Raw genomic sequence first — 26,122 nt, forward strand, 5'->3', positions numbered from 1 at the left:
ATAATTTCTTTGGGGAGCTGGTGGAAACACCAAGCACCTGGCCCACTGATGGTACCATATAAGACTGCACATCATTCAACAGCTTAGAGCTGAAAAGAGCTAATTATACAATCCAAGGATTATCCAGGCCTCAGATTACTCCTCCTCTTGGCAGCCTGCCCCTTCTCATTCTTCAACTAGGAAGGATGAGCACAAATGAGGCAGGTGAAACACCAGCTTGTCTGGTAAGTGGCTAGGGAAGAAGTGAGAATTAAACTATTTGTCAAGAAAGTCTTTTCTTTTTCTCAAGCTCTATCTACCGTTTTCTGTATTCCATGATCCCTGATGGCATTACCATGGATTTTAAAGAGATAAGTCTAATTTTCAAAAACTAGCAGTTATTGCTTCATGAACTACTATAGTTCGAATGTAGTTTAACTATGTCTCACCAGGTTCATGTGATTAGAGGCTTTGTCTCCAGGTACTACTGAGAGGGGTTGACCCCCTAAGAGGTGGGGCCTACAAACAGGTTCTTAGGTCACTGGGTATTAAGGTAGCTCTAATGAGACCCCTGAGTTCTTGCAAGAAGACTGTTATAAAAGCATAAGCCTGGCCCCACCCGGCTCTCTTTGGTTCCTGTCTTGCCATATAATCCCTTCCTCCTGCATTTTTCACCTTACACCATGAGGCCTTCACTAGGGTCTGTATTATATATACTATTTGGACATTAAGCCTGCAAAACTGTGAGCTAAATAAACCTTTTTCTTTCTAAGTTAGCTGTCTCAGGTACTTTGTTGTGGTGACAAAAGCTGACTAATACAGTATTTATTGGGTAATTGCTATGTGCAGACCACTATACTTAAGAGAAGAGATATAAAAGATCTTACCAAGATCCTAGTCCCCTGGAAAACAGCTTGCAGAAGGGGAACACAGGAAGAGATAACTGCAATACTACACAGCAATTTACAGGCTGAGAGCAAAATCCCTTGTTGGGTGCTTCTCTGGCCCCAAAGACCCACTCACATACCCACATACTAGACGAGCTGAGGGCAGCTTTAAACTTCCCCCTGCAGAAAATGAGTTCTCTTGCTCCATGGAGAAGCAGTCACTAACTCCCCAAACCTAAACCAAGCCTTTGAGAAGCACCCAGAGCAGCCAAAGGTAAAGCTTTCAAAGACAAAAAATAAAGACCCAAAAGAAACTAAAAATAACACAGAGTCAGACACTGATGAATTGCTCCTTGGCCAAATTCTAGTCAGGCTCCTCTGAACACTCTCCCCAACTAAGCTTCAAGACTTTTGGACTTCTGTGTCCATCCAGCTTTCACAAGAATCCTGCTAAGGAAATATAACCAGAATCCCCACTCTTGATATCTCATCACCCTTGATACCTGGTGAGGTTCTTCATTCTCCACCATCTCCCAGATGATGTCTGATCACCTCATCCTATCTTTAGCAAGAATCCTACTAGGTAAGTTTAGCTAGAATTCCCATTACCCTGAAGTTTTCTCTTAGTAATTTTTCCATCTACTGACCACACCCCCATCCCTGCACCTTAGCTATAAATTCCCACTTGCCTATGCTATATTCAGAATTGAGCCCTGTTCTAATATTGGGATGCCTTTTCCCTACTGCAATCATTTTCCTAAATAAAATCTGTTTCTACATTTAACTACTGTCAAGCTTGGTTTTTTCCTTTTTTTGGCTGGTGGGTAATTGAACCCAGGGTTGCTGTAACCACTGAGCAACATCCCTCATCCTTTTAATTTTGAGACAGGGCCTTGGTAAGTTGCTAAGGCTGACCTCAAACTTGCCTCAGCCTCCCAAATCAAAAGTCAGAATTTTTTTTTTTTTTTTTAATACAGAGTCCTCCAATAGAATGTATTCTACTGGATATACTGGCCATGTCATTTTATAGAGACCATGGTGGTCACAAAGTAAGGCTAAGTCAGAAATGAGAAACTTGCTCTAAAAATGAAACAAAATTCCTGGACTAAAAGGTGTGAGTAGTCACAGATACTTTAAATATTAACAAGGGTCTGGGTCTGCAAGAGAAAACATCAAAAAAACTAGTCTGGCTGAGAACTAGCTGCAGGGTGGGCATCACAGAGCCATACCCAGCACCCCTGACTGGCCCAAACACTGCACAGGGCCATGTACCAATGTGACCCACATATTTCAATTTGAAATTTGATTCTCAGCCATCAACCTATTGCCCCTTTCCCTATGGTGTCTTTTTTTTTTTTTTTAAACAATTGCAACTCTTGAAGTCTGCAGTCAAAAGAATGGTTTTTTCTAACAATTTAAATCACAATTATGAGGCTTTTCACAGTGTGAAATTCTTAAAGACAGCTGAGAATGCAAATGATCCTGTGAAATTCTCTTAAAGACAGCCAAAATGCAAATGTTAACTTAATCAGGGCATTTGGGCAGTTCCTTTCAGCATTCTCACCATTAACCCATTCCTATAAATTGTCCCCATTAGGCTTCTAAAAGTGGAAGAACTTTAGTAGTGTAGAAATCTGAAAACACCCAGATGGGTCTAAGAGGAGAAGTGGGGAGATCACAGCACTAATGAGCCACAGACTCAAACATCTGGAAGAAGGCAGGAGGTAAGGCACTCTGCTGCAAGGAGTCCATTTCCCAGCTCTGATTAAAAGAATGGCACACAAGTTACAATGAGTATCCAAGAACAAAGAACAGGTTCACCGAACCAGACTTTCAAAGAAAGGGTCAACTCATCCCAGTCACCCAAAGTCATACCCCTGCCTCAATACAACTGTTTTCTTAAATGTCAGCAGACATCTCCACTGCCTTCTCCTCCTGACTACTTACCAAATAAAGCCTTCACCACCATAAAAAGGCTTGGGAGAATGGCCTGAAAGCTTAGTAAATGCAAGCAGGAGCTAAAGCTGAGACAGCCATGACCAAAACACATAGGTTCTAAGGCCTAATCCATAAATTGTTTGTTACCCACTAAAATCTTTCCCTACCCTACCCACTCTTTCAGTAGTGTATGGATTGTGCCTTTTCCCCTCTGGGTACAGGTACAGGATGTCACCAAGATGCCTCCAAGAATTTGTCTCTACCTCAGCTACTCAATAAAAAACTAGCCCCTTCCTTTATTTGTGGGCCAGCTGGTCTCCTTCTCCTGGAGGTGAGCCCCCTCACCTTTTTCCTCTACCCAATTAAAGTCTTGCCTGTGTATTCGTACTCTTTAGCCAGATTTCATTTCCATTGTCATTGGATGAGAAGTTCTTGACTCTGGTTTCACAGGTACAGCTCACTGGTCAGCTGCCTCTTGACATTGAGAATGGATGAGAACCAGAGGAGAGAGAAAATGTGAGAAAAAGTCAGTGAGGTGAAAACTAGCTGCATGGAGCCTACAGATCAACACCAGTCTTTACATAAATTCTCCAGAAAACATCCTATGAGTAAGACAGGTGTTCCCAAGACATGGGTACAGAAAAAGTGGAAGGTGGAAAGACAAGGGATAAAAGGAAAGGAAGGGAAGAGATGTACTAAATAGCACAATTCACACTTGACTCACAGATAAGCAAGTAGGCCACAATTTCTCTCTGAATAAATAATAGCACAGGATACCACACTAAGGACAATGTCAATAAAAAGCCCAGGTCAACTAGGAAGAAAACACTTGTATTTGATCATTTTCTCTTCCTAACACAAGTCAACTCTATTTACCATGTATTTATTAGAGCATCCCTCTACTAGATATGTATTAAAGAAAAAAAATTATTCTGATACTCATTAAAATGGTAAAGATGACTCTAACTAGACTGTTGTTGTAGATATCTAGACTACCATTAATATAGAAGAGAGATTCAGCTCAATTAAGAACATGCAAAGACAACTGGGGATTTATAAACAGTTAGTAGAATGAGGGACCAATGGATGGAAAATCACAAAAAGGAGAGACACATCAAGGGTAGGAAGATTTTTGTTACAACAATTTAACAAGATGCTTACCAAGGGTTGGGAGTATAGCTCAGAGGTATAGCAACTGTCTAGCATGCATGAAGCCCTGATCAGTTCAATCCCTAGCAAGGAGTCTTACTAAATGTACTGAATGCAGGACAGAGTGTTCAGATGAGGCAGGAATCCCCCTAAACTGACTTAGCAATATTCCTAATAAAACTAGGTAGGCTAGACAGGCTCAAGAAAGAGGCTTACCTAAAAAGAGGGCTCAGAGGAGCCTGACTAAAGTTTGGTCAGAGAGAGAATGTGACCTAGGATAAGTTCTGCAATGGCCACACAAAGTCTTCTTGGCCTCTATGTCCCAAGTCTCTCTGGCTGCCCTGTTACCTGGTCATCTCATTTCTCCACTCTCATTCTGCAGAATTAACCTTAACCTCTAGGCAGGGCTCTCCTGCCTTTCTCCCCTTCTCCCTGCTCTTCTACCAAGGACCAGAATGCTCCCTTTCCTTTCAGTAAAAAAAGGGCTACCCAAGCGTGTCTTTTTTTTTTTTTTAATTTTTTATTGTTGGTTGTTCAAAACATTACATAGTTCTTGATATATCATATTTGACACTTTGATTCAAGTGGGTTATGAACTCCCATTTTTACCCCATATACAGATTGCAGAATCACATCAGTTACACATCCATTGATTTACGTATTGCCATACTAGTGTCTGTTGTGTTCTGCTGCCTTTCCTATCCTCTACTATCCCCCCTCCCCTCCCCTCCCCTCTTCTCTCTCTACCCCCTCTACTGTCATTCATTTCTCCCCCTTGTATTATTTTTCCCTTTCCCCTCACTACCTCTTGTATGTACTTTTGTATAACCCTGAGGGACTCCTTCGATTTCCATGCAATTTCCCTTCTCTCTCCCTTTCCCTCCCACCTCTCATCCCTGTTTAATGTTAATCTTCTTCTCATGCTCTTCGTCCCTATTCAGTTCTTAGTTACTCTCCTTATATCAAAGAAGACATTTGGCATTTGTTTTTTAGGGATTGGCTAGCTTCACTTAGCATAATCTGCTCTAATGCCATCCATTTCCCTGTAAATTCTATGATTTTGTCATTTTTTAATGCAGAGTAATACTCCATTGTGTATAAATGCCACATTTTTTTTTAATCCATTCATCTATTGAAGGGCATCTAGGTTGGTTCCACAGTCTTGCTATTGTGAATTGTGCTGCTATGAACATCGATGTAGCAGTGTCCCTGTAGCATGCTCTTTTTAGGTCTTTAGGGAATAGACCGAGAAGGGGAATAGCTGGGTCAAATGGGGGCTCCATTCCCAGCTTTCCAAGAAATCTCCATACTGCTTTCCAAATTGGCTGCACCAATCTGCAGTCCCACCAGCAATGTACAAGTGTACCCTTTTCCCCACATCCTCGCCAGCACTTGTTGTTGTTTGACTTCATAATGGCTGCCAATCTTACTGGAGTGAGATGGTATCTTAGGGTGGTTTTGATTTGCATTTCTCTGACTGCTAGAGATGGTGAGCATTTTTTCATGTACTTGTTGATTGATTGTATGTCCTCCCCTGAGAAGTGTCTGTTCAGGTCCTTGGCCCATTTGTTGATTGGGTTGTTTGAGCCCTAATATCCAGAGTATACAAAGAACTCAAAAAATTAGACCAAGCGTGTCTTATACTTTCCTACACCCTTACCTTTCCCCTACCCATCTCCCCACCACCAGAATGTTCTCTGTGTCCGTGTGACATCTACAGAAAATTCTTACTCACTTTGAGAACAGATTCTAATCCCAATGCCTTCAAAGTCTTCCCACACCCCCTGCTGGACCTACCTCCTCATCTATACAAGGTATTGTACCTGTACCACCAACTATATTGCTTTTTAAAGCACTCAGTCACATCTGAACTGTAAACTCCTTAAAGAAAGGAATCCTTTCCAGGGCCACTTTTCTCTCTCACAATACCTAGAACAGGGCTTTTCCCTGGTCTTTATGAACACAACTTCATGGGAGACACTTTTTCCTTGTTTGCCAAAAAAAAAAAAAAATCAAAAAATTTTTTTAAATTAGCTAATTTTTAAAAATGCTCATAGAATGAATAAGTTTTCTCTATGATAAATATCATTAAGCATGAAGTGAGTGATTCCTACTATACACGGTGATCAAAGGAAAAATCAATAAAAAAGAGAGTTCCTGGGAACACTCATTCTATTTTATAGAAATGAGGTGTTACCCAATTCTAAAATCACAAATGAAAGCCAATTAGATCATAAACTAAATTAAATTACAAATAAAAGTCAATCAAGATCTATAACAAAGTGAATGAGCGAGATACTGTCTTTAAAGATCCTATAGTTATTTTCTTTTAGACTGTTACAATTTGGATGTGGAGTGACTACCCAAGGCTCATTTGTGGAGGGCTTGGTTCCCAATGGGCAAGATTCAGCGGTGAGGCCTTTGGGAAATGACTGGATTGTAAGGGCTCTGCTCTGTTCTCATCAGTGGGTTAATCCACTGATGGATTCATAGCTAAATAGACTACAGGGGAGTGGTAGAAACTGCAGAAGGTGGAACCTAGTTGAAGGGAGTGTCCTTGAGGACATAATCTTAGAAACTACATCTTGTTCCAAGCCCCTTCTTCCCCCTAACCCCCGCTTCTCTGTTTCCCAACTGTCATGAAATAAGTAGCTGAGCTCCACAATGCCTTCTACCATAATGTACTGTCTCACCACAGGCCCAGAAAAAATGAAGCCATCTGACAACAGATTAAATCTCTGAAACCATGAGTTAAAATAAATCTGACCTTGGTTTTTCTCAGGTATTCTGCCACAGGGATATAAAGCTGATTAACACACAGGTTTAGGTATTTTTTCTGCAATAAACATATTTCTTTTATAATACAGAAAATGCCATTCTGAAGACATTTTCACAAAATAAATAATAAGTATTATAGAAATTTAGAGAAGACTGAGAATCATATATCAGATGGTCATAGGAGAAGTAGCCAGTACTAGTTAGGCAAATAAAAACAGGAGCGGGGGAAAAGGGGAAGTGTAAGAGAAGTGGAACAATAAGAAGAGAGAGGAAGGGGTAGACAAGAAACTCTCAAAAATCAATAATTGCAACTACCATTTATTGAGAACCTGCTAGACAAACATCATCTTATCTAATTTCTCAACTACTCAGTAAGGTATATATTATAATTCCCATTTTAAAGATGAGAAAACTGAAAACTAGAGTAACTTGCCCAAAGTCACATATCCTACCCATCTAGTAAGCCACAAATACATGTGATAAAACCAAGATCAAGTTATGCTTCTGTGCTATTTTATATGCTATATTTTGTAGTGGTAAGTGGTATAGAGTATACTCATTTTACTCTGCTAGAATTTTTTGGCTGGGTTCTGTGTTCCTAACAGAGATCCTTAGATGCTTGGCCTCAGGCTCCATCTCTCAGCAAGGAAGGCTCTGGGTTCCCACTTAGCTTCAACTTGAGCAGTCTTACTTTTAATTCATTTAACGTATCTTGAATATTTGCATAAGATACTATTTTTTTAAATACAATAATTCTAGTACTTCCAAAACTAAACAATTTGAAAACCACTACCTTATGCTATATTGCCGACCACAAAGGCCCTAAGGGACTCAGATATATTTGGTAGGTATGCTGAGCGGAAGAATACTGAAGGAAGTAGAGTCCTGCCCTGAGCATCTGCTGGGAAGCAAAGAGAAATGAGATTGAAATATGAGGGCCCAGAAAGTTCCAGAGGCTCTAAGGTATGGAAGCCCTTTTATTGGTTGATTACTGCCTGTTGTTGGCTCAAAACAAAACCAAATCTGCAGATATATCTTCAAAGCAACCAGCATTTAAATTAAAACTTGAGAAAGCCTATTATTTTCTTTCAGCTAGCTTTGATATAATAAATTTCAAAAAAACAAAACAGATACGACAAAAATGCAACTGTATTTTAAAATCATCTCAAAGTAACCCAATCTTAAATTGGGTTTTCTCAGCATTCCTATTCCTGGGGTGAGGATACTGTCTGCTGGTGCTGCAGGCATACTGGGCAACTGTTTGGGGGTGTTTCTCCAGCCTAGGTTTGTCTCCTACTTATTAATCTTTGAAGCCATCAAAAAGGAAATGTAGAAAAAGTGAAAATTAATTGAAAAGAACTTATCTATACTCAGATACAAATATATATGATAAAAGCAAGATCAAGTTATGCTTCTGTGCTAATTTATATGCTATATTTTGTACAAACAAAATCTGATAGTTCTCACATTCTGAAATTATAATTCTTAAAAGCAAACCAATAAATGTTTGGTATAAGATTTTTCATTTACTAAATACTGAGCTGATTTATTATAAGTGATATTCTCTGTTTAGAGGAAAACAGTTTTCAGATACACAAGCATAGATTCATTTTGTTTATTTTATTTTACACTCATGACCAATATCAAATGCTGCCTTTATGAAAGCACACAACAATAATGTATTCTTATTGTACACACAGGTTTCCTTCTAAGCACAGAAGAGCCAAGTCTGACACTTAATGGCTTTATAAAGTCAAGATAAAAAGGGATTTTTGAATTCTCACTACTTTGCTATAGAAGTTACAATTCTCTAGTTCTCAGTTTGTTCATAAATAAAATCAGGAAGTTGAAATTCCCAAATGGCAAACACTGAGCAGTAGGTACTGTGGTAATGCTGGTAATTCAAAGATGAAACATAGTGCTGCCCTGGAGTTTATGAAATCTAGTAGGAGTGATATACATGTAAATAGACCACTTTTATATAACTTGGTACACATCAGGGTACTATGGAAAAACAAAAAAACTTACAGAAAGCAAAATAATGGCTCCAAAGATGACCATGTCCTAATCCCTGGAAAACTATATATTACCTTACAAAACGGCAAAAAGGGATTAAGAATTCAAATAGCATTAAAGTTTCTATCAACTGACTTTAAAGTAAATTATCCTGGATAATCTAGGTGGGTCCAATGAAATCCTTAAAAATGGAAGGAGGCAGCAAAAGAAGAAAGAGATGTGATGACAGAAACAGACTTAAGATATGCTAGGTTACTAGCTTTGAAGATTGGAGGGGACCAGCAGCCAAGGAATATAGGCAGACTCTAGCAGCTGGGGAAGGTAAGGAAACAGATTCTCCCCTAAAGCTTCCATAGAAGAATGCAGTACTGTCTACCTCTTGATTTTAGCCTAGTGACAATCCAATGTCAGATTTCTAAACTATAGAACTACAATATATCTGTATTGTTTTAAGCCACTAAGTCTGCAGTAGAAAATACACAGTCCTTTAGTAAGCAAATGCTATTATTTATATGTCAAAAGAGAACACTCATTCTTACAAATATTTCATCAGCCATACTTCACAAGGAGATCAAGGACATCAACCTACAGCTTGATGCATAAACAAACTAAATTATACACATTCACCATGTTAGATTAAGTCTCCAGTGCCTGCCTGTAAAACATCCTTCACATACTGACCAGTCAAAAGAGCTGTGATTTGGGAGACAAACTACTGACAAATACAAGGTTATGCCCATTTATACCAAAATGGCCAGTACTACCACTCTGCTGGCATAAGTGCCACATATGCAAATACTTCTGCAGGCCTTCTGAAATGTCTACTCTGAGATACTCTATAAATACAGATGGAATGTAACATTACAATGTGATACCAGGAAAAACTGCAGACTCGTCTGAAGCCAGAAAGGGATCCTCTGGAATTGCTCTCATGAGGAGTCAAAAGAGCCCCACAGTTATCTGTAAGGCCACATTCTGAAATATTAGAGACCATGAACAAGCACAAAGGGGTTGCTTCCCCCAGGGTACAAGTCCTGTATTTGTTTGCTTACTTGAGATGACTCAGAGGAGCAAAACCTGGGCAGGTCTGAGGCCAAATGAGCAAGGGCCACACCTGATTTGATTAGTTTCATGAAAGCTACACTCCACTGTGGAATTCTAAAGCTACATTCAGAATCCATCAACCATCTGTGGCTTTTAAATACTAAATTGTGGATCCCAGCAGCCAGAATACTCAGGAGGAAAATGTTTAATTCTATGTGCATTAACTACTAAATTTATTTATATAAACTCCATAGATTTATTCTTGCTTTTTTGGAAAAAAACTCTGAAAAACTGGCCACAATAAGTTTTAACAAACAAGGAAACTGTATGTATATAATCACTTTTAAGGAAACGTGTACATGTATATTCCCTCCTCCCTCTTCTTAATCTCTTTACTCACCTTTTCTTAGGATTATCACCTGACATCCTATTTTTCATGTGGAATAAATGGACTTTATGAAAGCCTTCTCCCCATCCTTGTCCTACCTCTGCACCAAACAGAATACTGAATAAAAAAAAATCTTATTTCAGCCTAGGGTTTCTTGAGTTTCTTGGTTACTGTAAGTGTAGAGTAACCTCTTCATTTCTGTCCTCCATGGGCCTAAGAACCATCATTCTAATCTTATGTTTTCTTTTGAGAGCTCCTCAGCTCTTCAGGACAATAAAGGGGGAAAGAAGTCAACATCCTGAGAAAGAAAAGAAATAGATCACTTGCCGTAATTATCTTGTTTTGTATTTTTTATTTGTTATTTTTAGTTACACATAAAAGAATTATTTTGACGTATTACACACCATGGAGTGTAACTCCCCATTGTTGTGGTTGTACATGATGTGGAGTTACACTGGTCGTGTATTCATATATGAACATAGGAAAGATATGTCTGATTCATTCTACTGTTAGGTTGATTCCATAGCTTAGCTATTGTGAATTAAGCTCTATAAACACTGATGTGGCCACATCACTATATTATGCTGATTTAAAGTCCTTTTGACTATATACCAAGGAGTGGAATAACTAGGTCAAAAGGTGGTTCCATTCCAAGTTTTCTGAAAAACTCCATACTGCTTTCCAGAATGGTTGTACCAATTTGCAGTCCTACCAGCAATCTATGAGTGTACCTTTTTCCTCATATCCTCACCAACATTTATTGTTACTTGTATTCTTGATAACTGCCACTCTGACTGGAATGAGATGAAATCTCAGTGTAGTTTTAAGCTTCATTTCTCTAATTGCCAGAGATGTTGATATTTTTTCTTATATTTGTTGACTGATCATATTTCTTCTTCTGTGAAGTGTCTGTTCAATTCCTTTGCCTATGTATTGATTGGTTTATTTTTTGTGTGCATGTGTGTGTTAAGTTTCTTGAGTTCTTTTTATATCTTGTAGATTAATGCTCTGAGATATAGGTGGCAAAGATTTTCTCCTATTCTGTAGGTTCTCTCTTCATGTTCTAGGTTGTTTCCTTTGCTGTAAAGCAGCTTTTTAGTTTGAATCCATCCCATTTATTGATTCTTGATTTTACCTTTTGTGCTTTAGGAGTCTTGTTGAGGAAGTCAGTTCCTACACCTACGTGATGAAAAGTTGGGCCAACATTTTCTTCTCATGGGCACAGAGTCTCTGTCTAATGTCTAGGTCCTTGATCCACTTTCAGTTGAGTTTTGTGTAGGGTGACAGAGAGGGGCTCAATTTCATTCTGCCACATATGGATTTCCAGTTTTCCCAGCACCACTTCTTGAAAGGGCTATGTTTTCTCCAATGAATGTTTATGGCACCTTTATCTAGTATGAATAACTGTATTTATGTGGGTTTTTCCTGTGTGTCTTCTATTCTGTTCCACTGGTCTTTGTGTCTGTTTTGATGCCAATACTATGTCATTTTTGTTTCTATAGCTCAGTAGTATAATTTAAGTCTGATATTGTGATGCCTCCTATTTCACTTTTCTTGATAAGGATTGCTTTGGGTATTCTGGACCTCTTATTTTTCCAAATGAATTTCAGGACTGCTTTTTCTATTTCAATGAAGAACATCTTGGAAATTTAATAGGAATTGCATTAAATCTGTATAGCACTTTTGGTAGATAGGGCCATTTTGACAATATTAATTCTGCCTATCCAAGAACATGGGAGATCTTTCGGTCTTCAATTTCTTCATTTAGTGTTCTATAGTTTTCATTGTAGAGGTCTTTCATCTCTTTTGTTAGATTGATTCCTAATTTTCTTCTTTAGGCTATTGTGAATGGGATAGTTTTCCTATTTTTTCTTTTAGTTGATTCATCACTAATGTATAGGAACACAATTGATTTATGGGTGTTAATTTTATATCCGTTACTTTGTTGAATTCATTTATGAGTTCTAGAAGTTTTCTGGTGGAGTTGTAATTTCTTAAATGTAATCAAAAGGCAAGAAAACACCCAATTTAAAAGTGGGCAAAGAAACTGAATATACATTTTTCAAAAGAACATATTCAAATGGCCAAATGTTTAACACCACTAATCATCAGGGAAATGTAAATTAAAACCACGATAAGACATCATCCACTACTGTTAGAAGGCCTATTATCAAAAAGACAAAAAATTACAAATATTGGGGAAGATGCAGAGAATAGGGAATCCTTAAACTGCTGGTAGGAATGAAAAATTAATACAGTCATTATGGAAAACAGTACTGAGGTTCTTCAAAAAATAAAAAATACAACTACCATATGATCCAGCAATCCCACTCCTGAGTATGTATCCAAGTCAATAGCAGGAAACAACTAAAGGGGCCAAAGACTTTTATTTAGGAAACATGAAGATAAACAAAAGCAATACTGCACTTTAGGTAACTGCCAGCTTTTCATTCTGATGCTTTCAGAGAACTATCCCCATCCCAACCCCATGCAAAAAAAAAAAAAAAACACAACAAAAGCACAGGTTTCACTAGCCTAAATTATTAAAAATCAATTAAAGGATTTTGACATTATCTACAGAATGAACTGTCCATACAGAATCAATCCTACCAAAGAAACCATTATCATATTAAGATGAGTTCCCAAGAATCTACTAGAATTCCCTTCAAGTCTGACAATACTGGAAGGCCACACAATGCAAAAAGCACTCACCAAAGTCATCACTCTATGCACTCTCCAGCCATCCAGTTAGCTAAACCTGCATTCCCATACAGTAAAAGCCAAAAATAAAGTACCATATTCATGATGGAAACTGGCATAAAAGGATACTGCAATATATAATTAACTTTTAAAGCTTCAAAATACAAATACTACCTAGACTGTCACTATCAAAGAACCATAAGTCTAAGTTGAGCACCAGAGGCCCACCGTTTACCTGCCATTGTCTAAGAACTATGACACTTATAGCTCTCCTGGGGGAGACCTACAAGCCAAAAATACTATCATGCTTTACTAGTGATACCATTCTACTCTGATCTGCCTTTTTTCTCACATCAGGTTAATAGCAGCTAAGGATAACAGGCTCCAGACTCTCATAATACAGAGACTTAAAAAAGGAAAAATTCACAGAGGGTAAGAGATGACTTCTCAACCAGCCTGTAAGAAGTTAAGCATCCCAGGTCACCAGCTCTCTTCTTTCACAGGAACATGACACGATTTTCACCTAAATCTAATTGGAATTATACATCTAGAGTCCCTAAAGCACAACCAATTTCTACCCCTCTAATTCTCACTTCAGATTGCTGGGATAGAAACAAGACACTTAAATCACACGAAACACCAACACAGAAATGTAATGATGTTAGGATTCACATGTATTCCCAATAAATTATGTCTTCAAGCTCACTGGAATCGACAATATAAGGCTGATGTTTTCTCTTTCAAGTGCTCAGCAAAGAACATTGACATTCTCAATCCAAGTAACTAAAAATCTCATTCTCAGAAAATAATAATAATAATAATTTTCTCCTTTACCAAACAACCCCAATATCCAACACTAAATGTTTTGATAATGCACATTACAAAACACAACTGGATTCTAAAACTTTTTTATCTTTTAGGAATATAACAGTAAAAGTAAATTTTTAATTGCTTAAAAATAAGTACCAGTGGTCCTGGGTAAGATCCCCAAAAGTGCAAAAATAAAAAAATAAAAATTTAAAGAAAGAAATAAAGAAGTATCAGGTGTTGGTAAAAATGTACAGTAAACTTAATTCTCAAATTCTGCTCCTGGGGGCATATATTAATACAAAACTATTTCACACAGAAACTAAAATTTGAAAGTACCAAACAACAAAATTACAACTTAGGTTGTTTCATTGTTTTAAATTTTAAACACAAATTAAATTCCAGAAGTCTCAAGAGAGACAAAATTAGAAATGCTGAGCTAAGGTTGTATGTTGGAATCAGCTGTTGAGCACAGCAGTACCACAAGCATACCACAGGGCTGGGAGATACAAACTACATATAAAGGGAGATCAAGATCACAAATCACCATGGACTTACTTTTCTAACATGAAGAATAGTTGTATACACATACATGACACAAACTATACAATATCTAACCTCCATATAAAACAATGTTTACTTAAGTAAGACAAAAACCTCAACAGTTTCCACAGCAATTATTTGGAACCCAGACCAACAAAAGATTGCCTCGGGGGAGTCCTAGAACTAGCACTTTTCAATACAGCAGGCACATAAATAAAAAAAGAAAAAGTGGACTGACTTCCAGTCAGCTTTATACTTGCTTTAAGACTTTCTAAAGACATTGGTTTGTTCTTGATGTTGTTGCTTTTGATGGCCAGCAAAAAGGGGAGAGGCAGACCATTCCCATTTCCTAATCTTGGTTTATGACTATCTGCCAATTAGTATTAAAAAGGATAAGAATAAAAGTGTTCTAAGTTTACATATATTTCACAAAATTTTGAAATTCCATTATTACCCAGTACTTCCAGAGATATGTTGTAAAGTATTCATGGAGTCATTATTTGCATTAGTGAGAAATTAGAAAAAAATGAGAACAGGTAAAATGGGATAGAAGGATACAACTGGATACTATATAGCATTAAAAAGAATAAACTACACCTACAGGTTTTATTGTTAATATTCCAAAATTTAAATACATATTTACATTCTTCAGATTTAACATTTTCAAATTACAAGAGCGAAATATAAAAATAACCAGATTGTTATGTTAGCGACTATCAATTATCAGTAGACCTACTTGGGTCTCTGCTCTATCTTGTTGCCACTGTAAAATAGAGATGAGCTCAATCCACACGGTGGAGAACAAAGGCCCATGGATCATTGTACATTCATGCGAGTTCCTAGATATTATTGCTCTTAGCTGAAGTAGTGCCCAAAAGGAATTAATAAGTCATCTGAACAGTGGCAGGAACTTCCTGAGACAAACATGGATGTTGATTTAGGGGAGAAATTAAACAGCCCTCCCAGTGCATCAGTTGAGGAGCCAACAGAATCCACAGAGTACAGAACTGCTGCCTCGAGCCCAGAGAAGGGCTTTCTAAAGAAAGCTCTCCCCACTAACTTGAAAGTGCCCTAGCTTATGTGCTCCCTGGGAATGAGAACAGGCCATATGCACAAGACTGGCCTAGGGGGAAAAAAAAAAAGACTGGCCTGGAGCCATCTCAGTGCATGAGTGTAGGCCCAGATGAAATCAATGCATATTCAACTCCTCTGTGAGTCATGACACATACCAACCCCACCCCACCACTGCAGGGTCACTCCCATCTGCTTATCTTCTGGAGCAGTACAAAGCTGAGTAACTATTCTGCTAAAATACTAACAGAAAAACCTTCCCATCCTTTAATTAGAATTTGTAGGAAGGGAATTGTTGTAATTGATTGTTTCAGAGTATCTTATCTACTGAACATCAAATTGCTACTGTTTAAATAAAAGAGGATAGTAAAATAAGTTTGGGAAACGGCACTTACTGTATTTTTACTCCAACTCCCCATAATGCAGGATGTAACTTACCACATTAAAGCTTCATTAAAGTGTTAAAAGAAACCAGCTTTACTCTAAGCTAGGAATTCCCGGAGTTATTCAATAAGGAATTGTAAAGGTGGCATAGCCCTAGAGAGTCACAGCTTTTCATAAGGCTGAAGGTGAATCACTTGAGTCCAGGAGTTCAAGGCCATCCTGAGAATTGTAAAGAGATGCCACCTTGGGGATGGGAAAAGGGATACTTCTTCTACCTAAAAGAACTGTTTCTCATACTTGCTTGGTCTTAAGAATCACCTAAGAATACTATTAAAATTGAGGATTCCCTGACACAGTAAATATCTTCAAGAGATCATATAGTCTAATTAGCACAGCAGGGACTTGTGATCAGACAAGTTAAAAAAACATTGACAAATATTTGGCCGAAAACATTGTTTTCTACTGAAAATATTTCTACGTGGTATCTAGCTAAATTTCCTACTTTATGGTAATTCTCAAAACACTGAGATATTGATTCAAGATCATTATTCTAGGGCTGGGGCTGGGGCTCAGTGGTAGAGCGTTCGCCTCACACGTGCGAGACCCTGGGTTCAATCCTCAGCACCACATAAAAATAAATAAATGAAATAAAGGTATTAAAAATTAAAAAAATAAAAATAAAACATCATTATTCTAGGCATTGTTATTCATTTCTAATACTAAGAATATAAATAATACCCACATTATGTCAAATCTACTGGTCTTGAGTATTTCATAGCAGGTTTTTCATCCTTTGAATTTTATATTCAACAAGTTAAATCATTAGGTAATAATATTACTGAGCTCTTAAATCTATTAGCTCCCATGGTTTTCACAATAATCCTATCAGAAAGATACTACAAGTTACAGTATCATTGACATCTGGGGCCAATAAGTCTTTGTTGTGGGGTAGGAAGACATCCCGAGTACCATATGAGATTCAAGATTCAACAGCAGCCCTCTACTCACCACATATCAGTAGCAAACCCTGTCCAGTTTTAATTAAGAATGTCTCCAGCCTGGGGTTGTGGCTCAGAGGTAAAGTGCTCGCCTACCATGCGTGAGGCACCAGGTTCGATCCTCAGCACCACATAAAAATGAAGTAAAGATATTGTGTCCATCTATAACTAAAAAATAAATATTAAAAAAAAGAATGTCTCCAGATCTTAAGAAAATGTGCCAAGGAGGCAAAATCAGTTAGAAACCACTGCCTTAAGGGACAGCAGAAAAAGAGTAGAGAAGCTGGAACTCCAGCTGAGGTCCTGCCACCCCTAGGTCTTCACCATCCCACCCTCCAGAATAAGACATGAAGCCACCCTTGCAACCCTGTTGGTGCCCTCACTACTCTCATAGTCTGTCAACACTGCAGAAAGGCCTGAGAGTAGCCTAACAAATGACAAAGTGAGACAAAGGTATATCAAAGTACTAGTCTTTTCTGACAGAGTAATCCCTCAATACAAGTAATGGCTATGTATCACTTTCTATGAAAGAATTTAATCTGTTCACTTAAATAAATGAGGGGCTGGGGTTGTGGCTCAGTGGTAGAGCACTTGCCAGTGTGTGTGAGGCACTGGGTTCAATTCTCAGCACCATATATAAATAAATAAAATAAAGATCCACTGACAAGTAAACAATATATTTTTTAAAATGAATCACAGACTCTATTTGTGTACAATGTAAAATACATCCTACTGTCATTTATAACTAATCAGAACAAATTAAAAAAAAAATAAAACAGAAGGGAGACCAGTAGAATAGAATAAGGGGATTGGGGGGGGGGGTTTCTGGGGAATGGAAATGATCAAATTTTAATGTTTTATTGTGTGCATTTATGAATATATTATAACAAATCCAACTGTCATATATTATAATTATAATGTGCCAATAAAAAGGGAAAAAAATAAATCATAGAAAAAGCATCTGCCTTCACTGGGATACCTTGCACATCCAATACTTAGGAAGGATCCTTAATATATAGCCTCCTGGTATTTAGAAAAACAGTATTTTCAGAAATGGTTACATAAAAATCAATAATAACTGATAAGCAAGATGTATGCTTACAATCCCAACTACTCAGAAACTGAGGCAGAAAGATCACCATTTCGAGGCCAGCCAAGGCAACTCAGAGAGACCCTGTCTCAAAATAAAATTTAAGAAAGGGTTGGGAATGCTCCTGGATTCAATCCCCAGTACCAAAAAGTAAAATAAATTTAAAAATAACTATTATTTCTTGACTTGTTCTTTCATCTTAAAACAATCAGTTAACATCTTTAAAGTGATAAATTTCGATTTTATAGATATGTAAATTCAGTAAAATATTTCAATATGGACTAAAATTTGCATTTACCCAAATAAAAGTATACTTCAAAATTCACACTCCATTTTTACTGTTTTAATTTTAAAATATGGACAAAAACTCTAAACGGCTGCACAGAATGAAAGAATTATAATAATCATCAATAACACCACTATTATTTAAATCCATTGTTTCAACATAGAAATATATAGTACAGCAGAGGCTAAATGCACAAAAAGTGAATATCCTAAGCAAGTTGGAATATTTTAAAACTCTTAAAAACTCATTTTCAAAATGAGTGCATAAAAGGGGTGGAGGGAATAATAGCAGTTCTTTGGATTAGACAAAGGGGAATGAAGGGAAGGGAGCGGGGGATGGGACTAGGAAAGACAGTAAAGTGAATCAGACATAACTTTCCTACATTCATAAATGAATATACAACCAGTATATAAGTTATACTCCATGTATGTATAATATGCAAAAATATACTCTACTGTATATCTACAAAGAATATCATGTATATCTACAAAGAATAAAATAGTAAAAACTAAAAAAGAAAAAAATTTAAAAACTAAAAGCCATTTATATATGTTAAAAAAAAAAATGAGTATGTACACCTGAGCTCCCCAGTGTTGGGGGCCAACTGAGTAATTAGGACTATCTGATCTAACTTCCAAGTAGTATATACTTATCAATCAAAACATAAATAATCAAAGTGACCATCCGAGGCTTACAAATACATTATTAAAACTCAAGTCACCATAGCAATTATTTAGATAGCCAAAAAAAGCGGGGAGGAATATTTCATTACTGACCTATTAGGAAATGGAAGCAGGCTTTTGGGTAGTTTTATTATTACTAAATTTTCTACAGACAATGAACCTCTATCATCTCCACTAGAACAGACTCCCACACCCCCAAACACACACACACCCACACCCTTCTCATACTACAGTCTGTCCATCGGGGTTAAAAATGTCACTCAGGCCTCAAGCCCAGAAAATTGGTACAAAAAGAATAACAAGGGCTGGGGGATGTGGCTCAAGCGGTAACGCGCTCGCATGGCATGCGCAGGGCGCTGGGTTCAATCCTCAGCACCTCATAAAAATAAAATAAAGATGTTGTGTCCACCGAAAACTAAAAAATAAATATTAAAAAATTCTCTCTCTCTTAAAAAAAAAAATAACAGAAAAGTCAAGGAGGAAATACTCATACAAAAGACAATGAAGTAGTCAGATTTCCTGATCCAACTTCAGCTTATCATATACATTAAACAAGCTTCAAAACTTGCAGGCAGTGCAGTGTAGACAGTAAGGACACAGGTTTTGAATGTTGGCTGCTGCTGATGGTGTGACCTGCAAACTTCTTAACCTCTCTGGGCCTTTCAGTTTTCTCATTTTCAAGATGTAGAGACAATAGTATCTATCCCCATGGGGCTGTTGTAATATAGGAAAAGTAAAGCACAGTTGAGTGTTCTACACAGAACAATTATACCTGGTAATATCTTAAAATTATTAAATCTGGGTGATGAATAATAGGGTTTCACGTACTATTCTCTTAGTTTTGAAATTTTCAAAATAAATGTTTGAAGCTAATTGTTTAGGTTCCTTACACTTAAGACACAGGAGAAATAATGATCTCTAAGGTTGCCTTGATCTTTTCGAGAACCTATTATATATCCAGGATTAGAAAGAGAGCTCAATTTCCAGGCATAATAAGGAGTGAAAGAGTAAGGGAAGGACATTTCAGAAATATGCTTTGCCACCATTCATATCCTAGAGGATTAAATACTTAATACCCTGCACATAAAAGCTTCAATAATTGGAAGTCGGACTGATTCCAGGTATTCATAACAAAATCAAAACCAAAATAGGACCAGCACTACCAGATCTAAGTTTTCAATGACCTAGGACCAGTGCCTGACCGGCCAGTGGCCTTAATATTAAAAACACCTAAGCAGAGCTGGGAGTATAGCTTAGTGGTAGAGCGACTGCCTAGGAAGTGTGAGTCTCTGGGTTGAAATTCCCCCAAAAGAAAACAAGAAGAAACAAAGCAAAATAGTGATCTGTTAGAATTCATGTCCTGCTTCCAAAAATTATCTTCCAAGTACTACCTAACGAATACCTTAGACAATTTTCCATGTTTAAACCTTCCTCTATCACAAAGCAATCTTCCATACAATCCATTGATTTGTTCACATTTCTTCACCAAGCTATGTGAACTCCTTTAGGGACACCTTAGAAGCACTAAATTTCTAAAGGGAATGGTTATGATTCCCCTCCTCTATGGTGGACAGGATTCAAATCAATCAACTGACAGGCAAGGTTAATTTTTTTCCTACTTAATCTCAGGGTAAAACAGCTGGGGAGACAGAGGACAGTGATCTGCAAGAGATTTCTCATCAAAAGAAGCAGTGTTACTCATTTGTGGCCTTTTCTGCACTACTTTATCTTCCTCCCCTTGCTTCATTTTTTCCCCAACATCTAACAATCTCACTCAGTTAAAGTGGAGTTATAGCACGTGCAGGGTTGAAATCATGCAGAATTAAAACTGTAGCTATGTCAACAAGTCCTGCCAGTAACTTACTTCATCACTCCCGTTGCTCCTCTATCTAAGCACTAACTTAGAATCAAAATTCTAGTTATTAGGTCCCCGGAGAATAGACATCTCCGGCAATAAGACAAAGTCTGACTCTATTTCTAATGTCTGAATGCTTGACAGCCTTCAAACCCTACCACCCCCCCATCTTCCCCTTCCTTTGGCAGATGGAAAAAGTTCAAAACATCTAAGTCTAGGCAGGAAGCTCTGGAAGAAGCCTTCAGCAGTCCAGCCCTACCACCACCACCCCATCAGAATACAGCCAAGACAGTTTCTTCTCTACTCTCTCAAGATACTTTTGTACATAGTCTAGGGCCTGCCCTGCTCTCCCCCAGAAAGCCTCTATTACATGGAATTAGCCTTTCCAGATCTCCTCTTGCACTGTGTGATCTCATCAGTCTTTGACATATGAACAAACTTTGGGCAGAGTCCAAGCGTCCCAAAGTGAAAGACCCTGCATATTGCCATTAGACCTTCATCTGATCCAAGGTAGCCATATGATGCATCAACTTCCCCAAAGATTCCTTTGGCTCTATCCATGAGAAGCCTCCATTTTGTCTTTTAATAAAACAAGACCTTTGTGGTTACAAACACATCAGCACATATCAGGAGACAGGTCTAAGGACTGGTGCACATTCTAACTAGCCAACCATAAGATTTTAGATAATTCAACTGACATTTCTGAGTCTTGCTTTTTTTCATCTATAAAACAAATGTAATAATTAATATACTCTCCCAGTCTAACTGGTAGGATTCAAGGTAAGGATCAAAATGAGCAAGACCTGGAAGTACCTAAACAGATTCCCTGGAACAGGAGGCCCGTTTCTCTCCCCCAACACTCAGCTTTGCTCTTCCATTCTCCTCCTAACTCCCCCTTCCTCTCTACCCTGAAGTTACTAGTTCACTAAAACAAAACAAACCCACCCACCTCACTTTTCTCCATACACACATACTCTACTCTCACATAAAGAAGCAACCACAGAGGACAAAGTCAACCCCTACTAGGAAGTTACCTGTATAAAAGGTTAATACCAGACAAAATTTTGCCCTCAAAATCCTTTATTTCTGTTATATTATAAAACATTCAAGATCACATCCACAAAAGCCAATCACATTTACCACACAGAAGTTAAAATAACTGAAAACACTATCTACCACCATGAGCTCACTGAATGCTTCCCAAAGTTTTCTGATGGGATCAGTGATGATATTAACAAATGTGATTTTTAGGTAGCTAGACAACTAATGAAATGTGTCAATATTTAAAAGATCTGCATAACTCAGTGAACCAGCTCTTTTCTAAATGAGGAAGCATGATAATTATAAAATCTTGCAGGGATAAAAGATCACTCAAAGTACAAGCTAGATAAATACATTTTTAAATGATTTTGTTCAAACTGCAACTAGCTTTAACAAACTACCATTTGTCAAGTTCTGATGTATCAACGAATATCCACATTATCTAAAAGGCTATAATGCAATCCTCCTTCCTTTTCCAACCACATCTGTATAAAGTTGGATTTGTATCATATATTTTAACCAAAGCAATGTATCACAAAAGACTCAGTACTGAAACACAAATGAGATTCTCACTGTCTTTTATTAACCAGATAATAAAGACATAAAAAATTCTCTCATTGTATTTTTTATTTTGGCAATATCAGTTTTTTTAACTTTAAAAATGCCATATTAATATATACTGGTATGTTATAATGCTATTTTTAAATTCTCAATTTTATACTATGATAAATATCTAGACATAAAAACTCCTTGGGGTGCTCAAGAATTTTTAATTGGTACACTATACTTATACAGATAAGTGGAATTCATTGTGATATGTTCATACATGCACATGATATAGCTTGGTTCATTTCATTCTGCTATTCCTACCCTTTCCTATCCCTCTCCCAAGCCCCATCATTCCCTTTCCTCTTCTCTACTATTCTCCCTTCTATTTTTATTATTATTATTTTTTAATTCCTTAACACTCACTAACTTCTAAGTACAAGAGAAAACAGGCAACTCTAGATATTCTGTGTCTGATTGGGGGTGGGGGGAGCCAGTGATTGAACTCCACATTCCTGCCCTACTTTCTATTTATTTAGAGACAGGGTCTCACTGAGTTGCTCAGTGCCTTGCTTTTGCCAAGGCTGGCTTTGAACTTGCGATCCTCCTGTCTCAGCCTCCCAAGCCACTGGGATAAGAGGTGTGTGCCACCACGCCCAGCTCTGCATCTGATTTATTTTACTCAAAATGATGTTCTCCAGATCTACCCATTTACCAACAAATGATAGAATTTTATTCTTCTTTGTGACTGAGTAAAGCTCCATTGTGTCAAGAATTTTTAATTGAGATATAATTCACACACACCACAAAATTCACCAGTTAAAAGTGAACAATTTGGAGCTGAGGTGCTTGCCTTGCACATATGAGGCACTGGGTTTGATCCTCAGCACTACATAAAATAAATAAATAAAATAAAGGTATCAAGTCCATCTATAACTAAAATTGTTTTTTTAAGTGAACAATTTAATAGTTTTTAGTATATTCACAAGGCTGTACAATCATCACCACTAATCACTTTATTTTTTTTTTATTGGTTGTTCAAAACATTACAAAGCTCTTGACATATCATATTTCATACATTTGATTCAGGTGGGTTTTGAACTCCCAATTTTACCCCAAATACAGATTGCAGAATCACGTCGGTTACACATCTACATTTTTACATAATGCCCTATTAGTAACTGTTGTATTCTGCTACCTTTCCTATCCTCTACTATCTCCCCTCCCCTCCCCTCCCATCTTCTCTCTCTACCCCATCTACTGTAATTCATTTCTCTCCTTATTTATTTTCCCATTCCCCTCACAACCTCTTATATGTAATTTTGTATAACAATGAGGATCTCCCTCCATTACCATGCAATTTCACTAATCACTTTAAACAGAAGCCGAATCCCCATCCTCCACCACTTCCATCCTCCTCTCCCCCATCCACGGGCAATCACCAACCTACTTTGTCTCCATAATTTTTCTACTCTGAACATTTCATCTATATATGGCCTTTTGTGGCTGACTTTTTTCACTTGGCATGAAGTTTTTAGGGTTCATCCATGTTGTAGAAGGTATTAGTAGTTCCCTTCTTTCTATGACAAAATAATATTCCACAGGACACATTTTGTTTGTCCATTCAACCCAGACATTTGGGTTAGTCTACCTTTTGACTATTATAAATAATGCTGCTATGAACATGTTCTCAATTCTCTGCAGCATATACTGAATTTTTGAGAAGCCCACCAAACTACTTCCCATAGTGCTGAGTAGCATTTTATGTTCCTACAACCTGTGTTTCTATGATTTTTAACACTATAAATGAGGTCGGTCCTGAGAACAAAAAGTTTGAGAACTGCTATGCTAGTTGAGGGGATAATGAGCTAACAGACAGTCCCTTTCTTCACTGAGGTCAGAATGTACTACAGGAACTCAGATTTAAAAACCACCCCAAGAGTTTTTGAGATACAATACAAGAATAGCTTTCCTGTCCCCACCCAATTATGCAAAACTTCTTTCAACTTCAGTTCTGTCACCAGTGCCTATAAGGCTCTGGAGACATTGTTGTCCCCCTCCCTGACTCTCTCTTCTTATCCCTCTTTTATTTTCTTCATTACTGTCTTTTTCTCCTGTTGCCTCACTATGCTTCTTAGCTTCCCACAAAACTGTCACAAACATAAACAGGCAAACTGAGCACTTCAATTTCTGCATTTATTAGGCTCCATTCCGTGCACCTGTCATAGTCTTCACATCTTCACCTTTTGTCCCTTCCTAATTCTAAGAACCTGCTACACCTATCAACACAGTTACAATTCCTTTTTGAAGAGTCTACAAAAGGAGCACAGCCTACTGACAGCTTGATTTTTGCCCCCTGAGACCTGTGTCAGGCCCCCAATATAGAGCACTAAAAAATTTTTAAGTGTGTGTTGTTTTAAGTCACTAACTTGTGGTAATCTATTAGGTCAGCAATGGAAAAAATCTAATCCTTTTTCTTTCCAAGAAATTATATTTTAAAGAATTCTGCCTCCCATTCTCCCTTCCCTCAGTCCCTTCCCCATTTTCATAGGACAGAAGCACTGACCTACCCATATTCTTCTTCCTGAGCTTTTCAACCTCCCTTCTTACAGTCTGAACCCTTATCTTGAGGTTTGAACCATTTTTCTTTTTTTTTCTTTTAAGTTTATCATAAAGATTTGTTGTTCTCTATTTTTCTCTCAAAAAAGACAATGAGATAGTCATATTAACAGGAACATGTTTTAAAATAAATGTGCCCAATGTCATATGGAAGAATGAATCACAAACCAAATAATTTTAACTTTTAAATAATAGTTAATATAGTTGACAGCACAAAACATGGGGTGGGTAATACATAGGAATCTTTGGGCCTAAAATTCACTGGAAGACTTAGAAGTTAAGGGTGTTATAAAAATATAGCAATGGCTTTGTTTCCAACTTTCCTTTTAGACCCTGTTACAAGGGTCTTATTGCTGATTTATTGCTGACATTCTACCCCCATAAGTTCTTGAATAAACAGAGAAATGATGCTGACAAATATAAGGTGAAGTATAAAGACCTTAAAAAATCACTCTTAGAACAAATGTGACCCTCATGACATTTGGCAAGGATACATATTAATTTAGTGATTTAAATCCTAAAAACAGGTTACATTTTTAGGAGGTAGTAAATGAGTACAAAAATTTTACCATTTGGTCACTCCCCTCACTTTTGGCTTCAACCTTGGATATTTCTACATTTCTCATTCCCCATTCTCCCATTAAAGCTATTAGTTTTTCTAGCACTCATTACCAAAATTTCTAGACATGGAGCTGCCAAGATATATGTTTTTAAGAAGTTTTAATCCACCAAATGCACTCAATAATCAGGTGTCAATTTAAAACATTTTTTACTTATTTAGTTATTAATACAAGTATAAAGTAAAAACTCAAAATAAGAAAACTTAACATGAAAAAGTCTATTAAATATTCCACATGCAATTCTCATGTGTCATAGTAGTTATGAACTGATAAACTGTACCACATATTGCAACTGTATTACCAGTGTTAACTGAAAATAGGCATGTGGTTTACTAAAAATTTAACCTATTAACCAAAAAAAAAAAAAAAATCCCACTTACTCCCAGAGAGTTATATTGTGCTGATATTCCACAGATAGTATTACAAAAGGATTCCATTTTTGCAATAGGCTGGGTTCACAATGAGTATGTTAGTACCAAGATCATGTGTTTAACATTACTTTAAGAATATCATTAGTGGAATATATATAAGGCATGTAAAAAACTAGCATTAAAGCTCTGAAGGGCAACAATCCAAACTAGCAGCTGCTAGAAAAGCTGTTGCTAGGAATGTTCATGGATAGGCAGAACTAACATCATCAAAATGGCGATATTACCAAAAGTTCTCTATAGGTTTAATGCAATGCCAATCAAAATCCCAA

At 37.3% G+C, this 26,122-nt stretch overlaps 1 protein-coding gene across 2 annotated transcripts in view; it reads right to left on the reverse strand.

Moving 5' to 3' along the window:
- Positions 1–26,122, reverse strand: part of Ccny (cyclin Y) — a 197,593-nt gene that overhangs the window by 151,318 nt on the left and 20,153 nt on the right. The window lies entirely within an intron of this gene.

This window comes from Marmota marmota, unplaced genomic scaffold (assembly GCF_001458135.2).
Source record: "Marmota marmota marmota unplaced genomic scaffold, marMar, whole genome shotgun sequence".
Taxonomy (NCBI): Eukaryota; Metazoa; Chordata; class Mammalia; order Rodentia; family Sciuridae; genus Marmota; species Marmota marmota.